Below are 15,253 nucleotides of genomic sequence, written 5' to 3'. Positions count from 1 at the left end.
CAAGGATACTAATTTGTGTGTTGGGTTATGGGTTAGCTTTAGGCCACTTTTTTCAATGAGGCTCAGTAAAGTCCCTTGACAATACATGCCAAGATGAATTATGTTTGACTTAAATGCACAAGCACGACATAGCACATTAGCACATGGCTTGAGCCGTATATTGATCGCCTTGTTGAAAGTTAACATGGTGCAATATTAGGTGGACCTAGCCTATCTTGGCCTAAGGCATGTGGGTTCTGCATGACTCGACCTGACATGGTCCACGATCATCTTTATTATTCACTTCAACATTCTTTAATTGATTGTAAATATAAACATATAACTTTGTATTAAAGTAATCTCAATATATAAATCATAATATCAATTTCTTAAAAAATTGGTGATACTCCGTATCTAATTCAAGTGTTGATGGTCATTGTTATGCATTGAACATGCCAGTGTAACAAGGTACTACTAAAAAAATAAATAGAGGAGTACAAAGTTATTCGGATTACATATAAAATTTAATTCAATACAAACTGAATTAGTAAAGGGTGAACCAGTTGGGACACCCAAAAAAAAAAAAAAAAAAAAAGTAATATTGCAATTTTTTAAAACCAAATCAAGGGTGTATGGATCCAAAAAATAATATTGAACCATCTAAAGTTATAGGGTTATTTAAGCCTTCTTTTTAAGTTGTAAGATGTTGAAGTTATAAACAAGTAGTACATTCGCATTTAGGACTCTAAGATCGCTAATTAATTCTTAAACAGTGAGATGATCGATGAAACATTGTGTAAAAAAACTTTAACAAATCAAGCGATGAAATGATCACTTCAGACCTAAATGGAAGTGTGACGAAATTCAAATTGTATCAAACTCGATATCTAATAAACGAATTTTATTTTAAATTGGATTGAAATTGAGACAAATTCAAATCTAAACCAAAAACCAACATTTCATGTAGCTAGGTTAATTCGGGTTTGTTCATGTTTGTATAAGACACTCATATACTCTTTTTTATCTTGGTTGTTAATGTCAACCCTATTATAATTATAATTTAAGAATGAGGAAAACCAGGTTGATAACCGATATCAACAAAAATATGTTAATATCACCAATTTTTCTCTCTCCTCCCCTCACATGACCAATTTTTCTTTCTCTCCCCTCCATTCTCAAGGCCATTACTTCCTTCTCTCTCCTCCATTCCCATGCCCAAGGTCGACGACATTTGCGGATCTAAAACGGTTGGCCGACCGTTAGTAGCAATTTATGAAAATTGGGGCCATACAAACCCTTTAGGGAAAGGGATTTGCTCCACTGGTGGTGTTGTGGCGGTCGAATGTTGGTTCTCGGTCAACTGGTGGTGCTGGAGAGTGCGCAGTGGTTGACTGGTGAAGCCGTGCGATGGTCAGGTGTGGTCGATTGGTGAAGGTAAAGGTCGTGCGGTGGTCGGCTAGTAAAGCTAAAGGTGAAACTGCAGGTGGTACTAGAGGTTGCACGGTGGTGATAGAGGGGAGAGAAAGGGGGTGTGGTTGCTAAAATTACAAAATTACCCTTGGTGTGGTATCTAAATTTACATAATTAGCCTTGATATTAACAAGTTTTGTTGATATTTGATATCAACTAGTATTTTCTCTTTAAGAATAAGACCCAGATAAAAACAATTTTTAAAACTTGTTGGTTTAATACAAAATTTTTTCCAATTTCATAAGAAAGATATAAACTACTCTTAGTTTTATAGTGAGTACCACTCACTATAACCAAGCTTGTTTGTTTTAATTTGTTCTATTAGTAGAGACCAATTATAATTACACACATTTTTAGGATAACAACGACATCTAAAATTTGCTTCCGACACATTCCACCATCCTACAAGCTTTTATTATACCTTTAACCCTAACAAGAAAGGCATAATCTTCATCCAGTGATACAAAGTTTAGAATCATGACCATTTATATGACTTGAAAGTTGAGACTAGCTACATTTGGTACATATTATTACCACGTTGCTAATTTTTGGCACCTAAAATTTGACATGTCCATTCATGCAAATATTGCTTAGGATAAGAAAATACAGAGTATTAACTAATACTCCACGTTTATATATATGCACTTCATACTTTTTAAAAAATGATGTACTCAAAGATATATTGGACATTAAGACTGTTAATTAATCAATATAGGGGTTTGTAAACATGAAAGTCGACCGATTTTAAAGATTATCTGCAACAATGAGATAAATATTAATTTTTGATGGATAAAGAAAGAAATTAAAATCATAAACATACACCCGTAGCTAAATGGTATAATACTCTTTATGAATTAGCGTACACGTAGTTTCTTTGTTGATGAGGCTATAGGATTTGAAGGACTGCTAACAAAAGTTATTCCCCTATTATATCATAGTGATTTGGTTTCACTTCGTTTTTATCTGGTGAGGATTGTCAATCCTAGAGATATACTGAGCAATTATCTATTTTTTTTTTTTACTTTAACAATTCAATCAGCAAATCCTTACTTAGAAAAAGAGGCGTGATGGGCCGCTATCAGGTATGGTCCATACCAAGGGGTGAAAACAGTATAAAATCAACAATAATAACAGTATAAAAACAACAAATAACGGTATAATATAAAGATTCGCTCTTTCCTCTTTCCCTCTTTCTCCATCGGAAATCTTGCTAAAATAATAATTGTATAAACTATAAAGTAACTGTATATTTATCAATAATAACAGTATAAATCGGGAAAAAAAAAATAATATGGACCATACCAGGTATGGGCCTATACTTACTCCTTAGAAAAATGTACCATAATCGATAATCTACAAATATTGCGGCCGATTAACATAAACTATGTGACCTCTCATAGTCTCATCTAGAGTGTTAGAAAGGTAGTAAGAGTAATAATCAACCTCTTCACAAGCCACATTATTTTTTAACCAAAAGTTGAATTATTATAAACTATACTACTAATGTATACGTAATGTGCATAAAGAAGCATGAAATCTGAGTAGATATGATGATCACAAATCACATGCGTGACTGGTAGTATGGACCGAACCCAATGATTATCCATAGCACCATATATTTAAGGGAGCCCCTACGCCTTTATACTATAGCGATGCTACAACACTACTTTTAAAAATAAACCAAGCTAAGACAAGGGAATGTTATTGTTAGGGAGTCCTCTTTAAGGAAAGGCCACATGAATTTATCAGCCTTCTTGTCCCCTTGTCCCTCTCTCTCTCTTTCTACGGTTTTCTTATTACCAATTACGGAGTACTATACTCTTAGATTGGTAAAATCATCATGAAAATACTATGCATAATTGAGAGATGGCATAGGGCTGAACCCGTCCAAGCACGAAACCGTACGAATAAGATGTAGGCACGACATAACACGTTAATTATCATTTATGTTCGGTATATGGAAGAAGCACTATAAAACACAAAAAAACACATTAAGTCAATGAAATTTGGCTTAAGCACGCAAACATGACATGACTTGACATAATGACACTTGGATAGGGCCTGTGCATAGATTGACCTTTTGAAAATTTTGAAATGTCCTAGCATAACATGTAATTATCGGTCGAGCAAAGGTTGGACCTATCTAACCCTAAAGCATGTGGGCTTGGCAAGAATCACGACCTACAAACATCTTTACTACATATAAGTGTTTTTCTTAGTAAAAAAGACAATACTTATGATTATTTTTTTGTAAATACTTTGTATATGGTAATTAGGTTAGGCTTTATTATCTTAACTTGAAATAATAATTTATGGATTAGTGCTCTTAGCTTGAACCAAATTTGAGCTATTTGAACTCACTTGTAAAACTCGATGAAAACTCAAATGAAATCTAATACCAAGTCAAGCATAAGCTCGAATTTGAGTTAGTGTGAGTTGAGATTCAAGGTTGGCTTGAACTGTTTTCACCTTTGTAACAATTACTCCCTCCGTCCCTAAATTACATTCCTCTTTCTCTCTATTATGTGAGGAATAAATGCTAGAAAGAGGAATGTAATTTAGGGACGGAGGGAGTAACAAATTAATTAATATGTATGAGTGTTTATCATTGAAGTCAAGATTTGTTCAGTTTTACTCAATGACAATTACTTCTTTATTTTTTTTTTTGGGGGGAAGCTAGAACTACCATTAATTAAGATTTGGACAAATTGAATGACAATTACTACTACAATTAAGATAATACAAATAAAAAAAATTTGGATAAAGTATAATTTGATGTATGCCTCATATATGAACTAGTGTCTGATATAGATCCCCATTAGTGGTCCATCACATTCACCAACAAAATCGTTAAGGTACGTACCAATGCATAACTCTTTAATCTCTCCTTTTCAATTTTTATATATTATTGTATTATTATCAATTTAAATATGATAAAATAAAAACTATAATAATGTTATCTTATTATAAAATTGTGAATACTTCTGTTAAATTTTAAGCCTCATATAAATTGAACGGTTATATGCACTTAGTGGTGTTCACTAATCTAGAGAGGTGTCCAATTATACGTCCCCATGTTGAAGCCGAATGAAACAATTTCTTCTTTTTTTCTATGCCATTAATATAATTTAAAATTATTACTAATACTAAAAAATAACCCAAAAAAAAAAAAAAAAGGTACAAGTAGATGATGATAGATTGATGGTGAAGCTCTTGAGCGGCACTGATTTGGTCTTACACTTGTAAGTTCATCTCACGGCTAGAATTATATAGGATTCTTGATCTTAATTGGTCCCAAGCAAATCTATGTTTTTGCTAATTCATTACTATTTTGACTAGTTTTACTCATCAAATTATATACTAAGGATCACATTTCATTTTTTAATCAAGAGTTAAGTTAAGGCTACATCACCTAGATTAAAATCGTTCTTAATTCTTGCTTGAGCCTCAAATTACAATGATATTTGTGCTATGTCTTTCACACATTTAGCTATTTTTTTTATATACGAAGCACAAATTATTAAATTGTGCTCTTATATTTTATAGTACATGTAGATAACGTTACTGTAGTGATCAATATAATTTACCTATTTGTACACAAGAAATGATATATATTTTGTTTAGGGCGAAGCAAGCCAGACTTGATGATCTGATGAAGAGGGTGGTCAGCAAGCTAGTCTAATAAGCGCAATTGAGGAGGGGGCGGTCTAATATGCATCCATACATGCCATTTCAATAAGCTCAAGTAGAGCGAAGCACGTACTAGTAAGGCAAAACACCACAAGGGCCATGGGCGCATGGCCCTCTTAGGCTATTAGGCCTTTGTAGACACGGAAATTTTATGAGTGTCATACATTAAATTAAATAAATTAATTTGGGTTAAAATCATATGAATGATCCATTTTAATTAATTTTGGCCCACCTAAATAAATAATCTGAATTAATTAAATAAAATTCGGTTTATAAAATAAATTAAACGGACCAAGTTAAAAGACTTTTAAGTCATAAAATGGGCCAGGCCCAAACCTACTAAGTCCACTTAAGGGGTTCTCATCTCCTATAAATACACCATTCCTCCATCAGTTAAGGGGATCCAGAAATCATCATTCCAAGAGCTCATAAAAGTCAAACGGAATTATCTCTGAAGTAAGTCAACAAGCATATCAAACTCGTGCCGACTTGTTCAGATACACTCAAACACATTTGAACGGGACTAAGCTTCAAAGCCCTCATTCAGGTGTATTCAAACAAAACCCTTGAATACAGGTTGACATCATCAAACGTCACCCTGCATTCAAACTCAAGTCGACGTTATCAAACGTCAACCTACAGGTGTCACACACGTGTCATCGTCAAGCTGCGGAACAGAATCAGAGGACTTAGTTTATTTTATTATAAACTTTTATACAGAGATTGTACCCAAAATTCATATATTAATATAAATTCATTTGTTACTTTATTTCCCATCTTTATTTATTTAGACTCGAAATTTGTGTAAACAAATTTTTGGCACGCTCGATGGGACTATCTCTGCCTCTCATCTCTGTTTCTGCACGTTAAAAAAAAAAACTTGAAATGGCCTCAAAGACCCCTGTCGTCAAAAGGATCTCTGCTACAGCTCAACAAAGGGCTGCTGAGTTGGCTGAAATGCTTAACAACCAAACTGATGAGGGCATCGTTACTAGAGGGATGAAGCAAGCTGTTGTTGACTCCGCCGCAAGAAGCTTGCGTGCCGCGTCAATCCCAACCAAAGCACTAAAAAGTCGCGCTCGTCTTGCTGCTTTTGTGAGGTCTCTCACGTACTCCACTCATGAACCACATGAGAGTCTTTTGTTTGGTTCATTAGAGCCTGTCATCCATACAAACTCATCCTTCGATCACTCTTATAAAGGACATGAGAATGAGTTTAGTGTGAGTTCACCTGAACCTACTTTTGTTGTTGTTATGGTGACGCACACTAAGACGGTCGAACAACAACTGGCTGAAATGAGCAGTACCCTTGAACAGCTGAAGAAAGATGGGGAGGAAAAAGATGCTCAAATCAAACAGCAAAATGAACAAATTGCCGCTTTGACAAAGAAACTTGAGAAAAAAACGATTGAGACTGAGAGCGATGACAACTCAGATGGTAGCATTAAATAGGCAGAATTAAAGTCAAATGGGGCACAAAATTTAATCACTGCTGAACAAGTTCAAGCTATGATAGTCAATGTTGTCAAGAGCCAACTTGGAGGGGGAGGTTCATATAATAGCCGACGTTATGTGAAGCCTTACACCAGGAGGATAGATGAGCTGAAAATGTCGTTTGGACAACCTCCAAAATTTCAACTCTTTGATGGAAAGGGTAACCCAAAACAACATGTTGCACACTTCATATAGATGTGCAGCAATGGTGGTGCCAAGGTGACTTGCTTGTTAAACAATTTGTTCGTTCTCTTAAGGGAACCGCTTTTGACTGGTACACTAATTTAGAGGCCGAGTCCATTGACAGTTGGGATCAAATGGAAATGGAGTTTTTGGGGCGATTTTTCAACACTGATTGAGCGTGTCGTTAGCATGACTGAGCTAACTCAAACTACGCAGTGGGATGAAGAGCCAGTCATTGATTACATCAACCGCTGGCGCGCTCTAAGTTTGGAATGTAAGGACCGACTCACTGAAACTTCTGCCATAGAAATGTGCATTAATGGGATGAGTTGGGAACTATATTACATCCTAAAGGGTATCAAACCAAGATCTTTTCAAGAGTTGGCGACGAGAGCTCATGACATGGAACTCTCGATCACCTACAACAGGAAGAAAAAGGGGCTTGCTTCAGAAGCCAGGAAAGAAAAAAAGGAGTATTATAAAAATGACAAGTCCTCCAAAAGTTCAACTAAGGAGACGTTGTCTGTGACTACTTCTTCTGCACCCATCAAAATTTCAGGGAAGAAGAAAGAAGAAAGTAAGGGTTCATCTTCGAGATTTGTCAAGAAAGATAAACCCACTTTGAAAGAGCTTCAAGCTAAGAAGTACCCTTTCCTAGACTCTGACTTGTCTGGCATGTTAGACAAATTGCTGGAAAACAAAATCATCGAGTTGCCTGAGTCAAAGCGCCCTGAGCAGATGAACAAGACATCCGATCCCAATTATTGTCCATATCATAGGTTGATCAGTCATCCGATTGAAAAGTGTATAACACTTAAGGAGAAAATTATGCAATTGGCAAAGGATGGGACAATCAAGCTAGATGTCGACGAGCCAGTGACATCAAATCATGCCTCGATAGCTACTGAACCATCATTTTAGGCTCAAACTTTACAATTTGGAAGTTTGGAGCCTGTGATCGTACTTGTTGAGAGTCAACCTATTCAACACGAAGTCTCATCTCAGGTTGAACACCAAACACATGTTAACTCCCGAGATGAAGATGATGACGAAGGGTGGACATTGGTGACAAGGAGAAGGCCAAGGAAACAAGTGCATAATCCTAAACCACAACCTTTTCATCGCAAAAGAAAGCAACAAAAGAAGAGGAAATTCAAGCATTCAAAGGGTAAAAAGAAAGCAAAAAAGGCCAGCAAGCAAAAGGTCCTCCCTATTGATTTGCTTGAGCAAGAGCCGTTGTCTCCTGTAACTTTGGAGGAATATTTCCCGGAAGACTACTTTACTGTGGTGTACGGCGAATATGGTTTCCTTTGTGGAAAGTGAGGAGGAACAAGTTGATGATGATACATCAACAAAATCAGTTGTACAACAATCCGAGGTGATAGTAAATCCAAAAATATCTATTGTCTTGGATGCTCTTCCTTCACGCATGGGATGGAGGCAAATTTTTCATTTGCCTAAAGAAATGTGTCAACAGTTATCTCTTGCACTTCAACACCCAGAGTTGTATGCCGATAAGGTGAAAAATGCTGGAAAACTTGCGGAAGATGCCACGAAATGTGTGTCGTGCAACGCAGCCTTGGCGTTCACAGATGATGATTTGTTGATGGGGTCAAAACCCCACAATAGACCCTTGTTTGTGTTAGGGTACATCCGTGAACAAAAAGTGAGTCATATTTTAGTTGATGGTGGATCTGCTGTCAACATCATGCCAAAATCCATCTTGATTCCTTTAGGCAAATGAAAATCCATCATGCCAAAAACTAGGCTTCGCTCATGATTTCGTTCTGAATAGAAACTATCGGTGAAACCTCAATGCTACTCTAAGTTGATAAATTCATCCCCAACATGATTTGTATTGTCTGATATCCTTTTTCGATAAATCATATCATGCAAGAAGAAGTTGATAATTAAGGATATATTATTATTATTATTATTATTATTATTATTATTATTATTATTATTTATTTATTTTTTAAAATTTGAAATTGGATATAACGGATAGTTATGGACTTATGGAGCTTATTAATAGTCATGAAAATAGTTTTTTCAAACATTTCTTGCATGTCTTCAACTAAAACAAAAGTTGGTGATGACTGATGAATAATGACTATTTAACACCCAAATAAAGCCAACCAAGATCGTTAAAAAGCTTCCCAATAAACGGGTGCATGGCCCCTCGTACGGTAGTTGAGGCAGAAATTAATTAAAGCCAATCAATTAGCAGTTTAGCACTAAGCTCAAATGTAAATGAAAAAAAAAATAGTGAACTAATTAACAACATTATTTAATTGTATAAATGAATTAATCAATCAATGACATGCATATAAGTCAACTTAAAGTTGCCATAAAGCCCACCTAAAATTACCAAAACCCTTTTACTTGTCTTTTTTTCTATTCAAATCTGCTTTTTATCTATTGCTGATTGCTAGTTAGTGAAGTTTGTTGCTAGTTTGATTAGAATGCTAGGGACACTCAATGGAGTATCGTTATCCAACTTAATTATCCACATCAATTGGATTAATATACGAATTGCGACATTTTATCATACTCCATCTATCTAAAATTACTTCATACTAAAATTATTTTATTTTGTAAATTGAATTTTGGCATTCCTTAATTATTAATCTATATAAGAACTTCCTAAGTTATTTTGTTTTTTTTTTTGGATCTTATAGTCCTTATACTTACTTAATTTCTTAAATATAAGTGAGAATAAAGTTAACAAAATAAACAAAGTCTAATAGTGTTCAAACATATATTTGGTTATTTTATGAAAATAAGCCAAGTTTTGACCTTAGACTGAACTCATTCAAACTTAGTGGTCCTCAAAGCTTATGGTTGAAATCCAGAATTACGTTTTATAATTTGGATTTATTAACTGACTTAACTAAACTTATTTTTCCTTAATCAAGGGAAATATAGCTAGGAAAAGGATAGTTTAAATGGTCTTTCAAAATTTTCGAGTTATGGGCTCCTGAAGATGTTATTAATCAAAAGTAAGCTAAGGTTCCTTTACACCACTTAACATAATTATCTCTTCTTCCCTATTTTAATATTTCAAAAAAGAGGGAGAAGTATATAAATAAATGAAATTAAAGGTACCAAATTGAGAGATTAAAGACTAATTAAACATTCCTATAATAATAATAATAATATTACTAAGCTAGTTGTGACTACTTATGATAATAATCAATCATGGTACCCACGTAGGCTCACTTGAACTTCTTAGATGGATCTAGCAAATGGTAGAGTATAGATGCGTGCAATAGACATGCATATAGTACTAAATTTTGCAGTAAAATCAAGCTTTATTTCGTTTGGAAAAAGCAAGACAAACCATGAGCATTTGACCCCTCTAAATTTTGTCTATCCTAAAATGTACTTCTCCTTTTGGAAAGATTTCTACGTGCGTATCCATGATGGAATGTTTTATGCCAAAGTTTTTTTGCCTGGATCTTATTTGTTGTTGGATACTTGGATTTGCATGGCTGATTTCATTCATATATTCACCAATCAGTTTAGTTAATCACTCATTGTCTTAAAGTCATGCTCCGTGATTGAGATATTTGAAAATTATTGTCACGTATTTCAAGAATAAATTAAACTTTGGTAAGATCTAATTTGTAATTGGTTAGAGAGGGGACGGAATCATGGAAATATTTATACACACAATCCTATATAGGGTAGTTAGTTGAAAGTATGATAAACCTTCAATCATAAGGAGTTAGGATCAGATTACGTCACTATAATAATACATTGTAAATGAAAAGACATTGGAATATTTCATTAATAAAATTGGAAATAGACCTTGTAGAGTTGCAGGCATGAAGATCAATCCGACCAACACGAAATGGCTAGACATATACTACGCAATTTTGTCATCAACCCGACTAGCACAAGAGACATGTCAATGCAATGGGTTATGGGTAATGTATGGACTAATGGATATCAATCTCAAAATTTGGCAAGAGCCTAACATGGGCATGACCAAATGCTTGCTACTTTATAATTCATTAAGGAGGTTCACTAGCATAGCACAACCTGTCACAACACAATATATAGGTGGGGTCGTGCAAGAACACCATTTAAGAAAGATTGGCACGGGTTTGACATAACATGATATTAAGATCAATTGTTGGCCAATTCCAAACATTACCCACTTGATAACAGAGCCAGCTGACTTAATACGTCAGCAAGAGTAACCCAATCGTGCTAGGTTGTATTTATTAATTTGCGTTATTTTTTGCACCTACGTTGTACGGAATAATTATTTTTCTTCTCATTAAACAATGACTTACATTACATGTGGTTTAATTACTAATATTGGGAGTGAATGTATCATATGATTCATGATCATATATTCATATGAATCACACAAAAATGTTTTTTCGTTATGAACTTATGTTTAGGTATTTGGATTCGGTTCAAGTTGGATCCTTGGCAGAAATAAATGGACCTAAAATTGAGTATTATGCATAAGCCCAGACTAACAAGAAACCAAAATAAATGCCCATATTCAAATTACTACCCGCCCAATACCCGCCTTACAAACTTAATCAAAAACCCTCTTTTAAAATCTTCGATTTCTTCTCTTTTAGGGTTCTGCCTTCTTCAATTTTCTCCCCAATTTCGCAAAGCAGACAACAATGGCGAAGAACAGAAACAAGAAGACGAATTCCGATAAAGCTCCTATGGATACCTCCGAGGTCACCGTTACCGATTTGCCTCAAGGTTCATCTTTCATCTTTTTTTTTTTAAATTTTTTTTATTTGGAACTCAGCTTAATTTTACAGTACTCTGTAATTTATTTGGGTTTGTAAATCATTAATTTATTAATCATTTAATTTGGATTTTAATTTTTGGCAGCAATGGATACTTCGGAGTCAGCAGCCAATTCTCTTACCAGGTTCAATTTTTATTTTATTTTTAATATTTTTATATGTCAAAATTGTTGAATATTTCTGCTTACATAATCACGATTTCATGTGAACTATGCAGTACTAAGTTGAAATTATTGAATCAGAGTAGTAGAAATTGATACTTTAGGTGAAAAAAGCCTGTAAATTGTATTGGTAGCAATGAATTTAAGGTTTGATTGGAGTATCGTTGATTAATTGAATTTTCCGCGGATGGACTAATTTTAATTTTAGGATTTAGCGCCTATTAAACCAATGTCTTTTGTGAATTGTGAAAGTTGTGTAATTTTAAAGCTCACTTCTCTGTTGTAAGTGGGGTTGTCTTGGCAATTTGATCATAGCTACTCCTGTTTTGGGATTGAGAGAAGGTGTTAATGTCTGTCGGATATCCCATAATAGTTTACGTGACTATTGTATTTAGGTTGATAAGTAGTTCATTATCAAATGTATGGGAGATACTTGCTTAAAGGACTTTCTAGGTCCAAATGGCCAACTATATTGTACTCTTGCCGTTTCATTTTGTCATTCCTCGTTAGAATATGGGGATAAACCAAGGAAAAGGGGGGTACATAATATTTTAAAAAGTGTGTGAGAGGAGTTAATGGGGGGTTTGTATTACCTACTGGAGCATTTGAGGATAATTAATGAATACTGTTAAACAACTGGTAGACATAGTTTGTGTGTAAGTAGAATCCATTAGGTGTAATATTTGGGGTTGGTGAATAATTATGGACCTTATAATGATAAAGGTTCTAAACAGGAATAACATTTAAAAATACTGAAAGAAAAGCAGGAACAATATATAATGAAAAAATTTTGTATTGTGCATTGGCATGCATATGGCTATTGGATTTGGATACATATTGAAGCTAGTTTTCCCATATTCTGAGTGAGGTTTAGAGATAAATATGACTGATGTGCGTTTTTTATATCTGTATGGGGCAGTTTTGTTACGAGTGATCACTCTGATGTTTGATAATCTTGAATATATGTACTCCGATTTCCTTTGTTTGGTCGCTTTGATAGAACCTTGTCATTTTGAGACCTATTTCCTTGAATTCCTTCTTACAATTTAAAGATTTGAAATAAGACTTCAAGAATCCCCCTGTTATTTTATGATCAATTTCCTTGTACTCTTCTTGGCACTTGTCATCAGACTTCGCCTCTATAATAGAAGAGCAGTGATCTTTCTTAATTTTTTTTTTAAATAATAAAAAAAAAAATCACATCGTAATGTTGACTGGGAAAACAATTAAGTGCTTGACGTGGAGGTATTTTAAATAAATGAATATAATATGCTTAGAGGTTTTTCATGTACTTAGTAAATGAACAAGTTAAGCTAAGGAGTGGAAAATTTGTGTTTCCGTTTTTAAATCGTCAAGCTGTTAGCTTAGACTTGTTATTTTTCTTATTTGATTTAATCTGATTTATTTTGTTTGATTCCTTTAATAATTGCATGACAATAAATGTGACGTGTTTATTAATTTTCCAATTAAGTGAGATGCTTTAGAGATTCAAGTTGTGTCTTAAGGAATTGCAACTAATACCTAGGATTTCTGAACTAAATCACTGGACTTCAAGCATGAAGTAATTTATTAACTTTTCAATCAGGTGCATCTTTAGAAATTGCATGATTGAATGTCTACTTACTCCGTTCTTTTAATATTGCATCATGGGGGAGGATTACGTTTCCTAAAGAGCATTTTAAACCTTAAATATAATTAATTAAAAACGTAAATGATTATAAAAAGCTGATGTTGTGAAACCGTATACTGAGGATTGAGATTAAGTTATCAAGACTTTACATGACTACATTTTCCCTTGTGTACAAATCACTATATTTGGTTAAAGAAGAGTGTGTGAATATTATTGAAAGTATAAACGTTGCAATGTTATAGAAACATAGGAAGTAGCTAATGATTTAGGATAGTATCTTATGCATTCATCATTGTGACTTTTTTCCTTTCAATAAACAATCACAAAGTTACTATCTACTATCCCTTAGAACTTAGGAATGCTCCTGAAACAGGGGAACTAGAGAAGTAGGCTTACAACAAGCCTTGAATTATGAGACCATTTTTGTATACGACTTTAGATGTTGTATGTATCATTATATATGACTATTGAGCTGTATCTTTAGGAATGGCGTATTTGCTTGACATAGTTGCTTTGGTAAACAAAAAGTAGTATCCTTTGGAATTGCTAAACTTTGTATAAAGTTGATGATTTAAGAATATCTTTAGGAATTGTGTGTACCAAATGCATCCTATATCACTATTATCATACCGCATACTCTTTAGTCTTTACTCTTTAGACTCACGTAGGATAAAGTAAAACAGTGCAAAATGGAGAGAAGATATTATATTTAGGAACCAAAAAAAAAAAAGAGAGAGAGAGAGAGAGAGAAAAAGATTGTTACATGTATTTGTGTGGCTAGCATCTTGTCTTTCAGTATTTAGATATCATTGCTAGGACCTAACTTTAATATCTTTTGATCTTTGTTATCCTTATTACAGGAAGGTAAAGAAGGGGGTACAAATGAAGAGGTCAAAGAATCTAAGAAAGAAAAAAGCTATTGCAAAAGCGATTGCAAAGGATGAGAAGCACTCAGAAAAGGCTACAAAGCTTGAAACAAAGAGAGTGAGAGTTCATTCTGCGAAGTCCCTGTATGACTAACTTGCTAGATACACAAAAGTGTGATCTCGAAATATCCATGCCATCTCGATATGCCATTTGCTCTGGCCAAATTTTAGAAGCATCAAAATTGGGCAGAGTCAGCTCTACTTAAGAGTTTTTTTGGGTCCTTTGGTCCGATTTAATGTATAGATTCGTTATAGCATGAGTTTATTACAAAGATTGTATCTTGTTTAGGGTAGGTTGGAGTATATTTCACCAGGGTAATGTATGCAATTTTGATTATATGATGATCAAGCTCTCTCTCTCTCACACACACACACACACAACATGGCTGTGTTTTCTTCTCTGTCCGATATTTGATTACCAGCAGAAATAATCTAGATAATTATATATTCATACTTGCCTGCAAATTAGAACCGATAAATGACTAAAGTCTGTATCTTGAATCTATATTAACAGTGTGTTTGGATAAAGAAAGGGGGAAATTGATGAGTTTTCCCTTTAAATCTCTCCATAGTTGGAGTCTCAGAAAGGGTAATTTTCTTACAATTGTATCCCTCCACTTCTCTCCTCTCTAATTCTCTTGTTCATTTGTTATCCAAATGAAAAAAAAAAAATGAAAAATATTCTATACCTCTAATTAAAATTAGGAAATTTTGTATTTTACTACCTTTAAAATGCTTACTTTTGAAAATAACTACCTGAACAAAAAAAAATAAAATTATTTAACTACCACTCAAACTCAATTTCTTTTGCTACCAACTTTAGTATTCTGTAACTGTAGACGTTTGTGGGGCCCTGAACAAAGCCTATATCTGTCAAGTTGCTTGCTGTAGAGGAACTCTTCTCCTTTTAAAAAAAATAAAAATAAAAAATCCTAC

At 34.1% G+C, this 15,253-nt stretch overlaps 1 long non-coding RNA gene across 1 annotated transcript; it reads left to right on the top strand.

Annotated features, from left to right (window-relative positions):
- Nucleotides 1–11,365: 11,365 nt before the first annotated feature.
- Nucleotides 11,366–14,659, top strand: LOC145629312 (uncharacterized). Its single transcript, XR_014111637.1, has 3 exons — nt 11,366–11,550; nt 11,686–11,725; nt 14,252–14,659. It is a non-coding gene; the product is annotated as an uncharacterized LOC145629312 (long non-coding RNA).
- Nucleotides 14,660–15,253: the final 594 nt, after the last annotated feature.

This window comes from Chenopodium album, chromosome 4, assembly GCF_948465745.1.
Source record: "Chenopodium album chromosome 4, dcCheAlbu1.1, whole genome shotgun sequence".
Lineage (NCBI taxonomy): Eukaryota > Viridiplantae > Streptophyta > Magnoliopsida > Caryophyllales > Amaranthaceae > Chenopodium > Chenopodium album.
The sequence above is the reverse complement of the archived record's forward strand: the minus strand, read 5'-3'. Positions and strand labels throughout refer to the sequence as shown.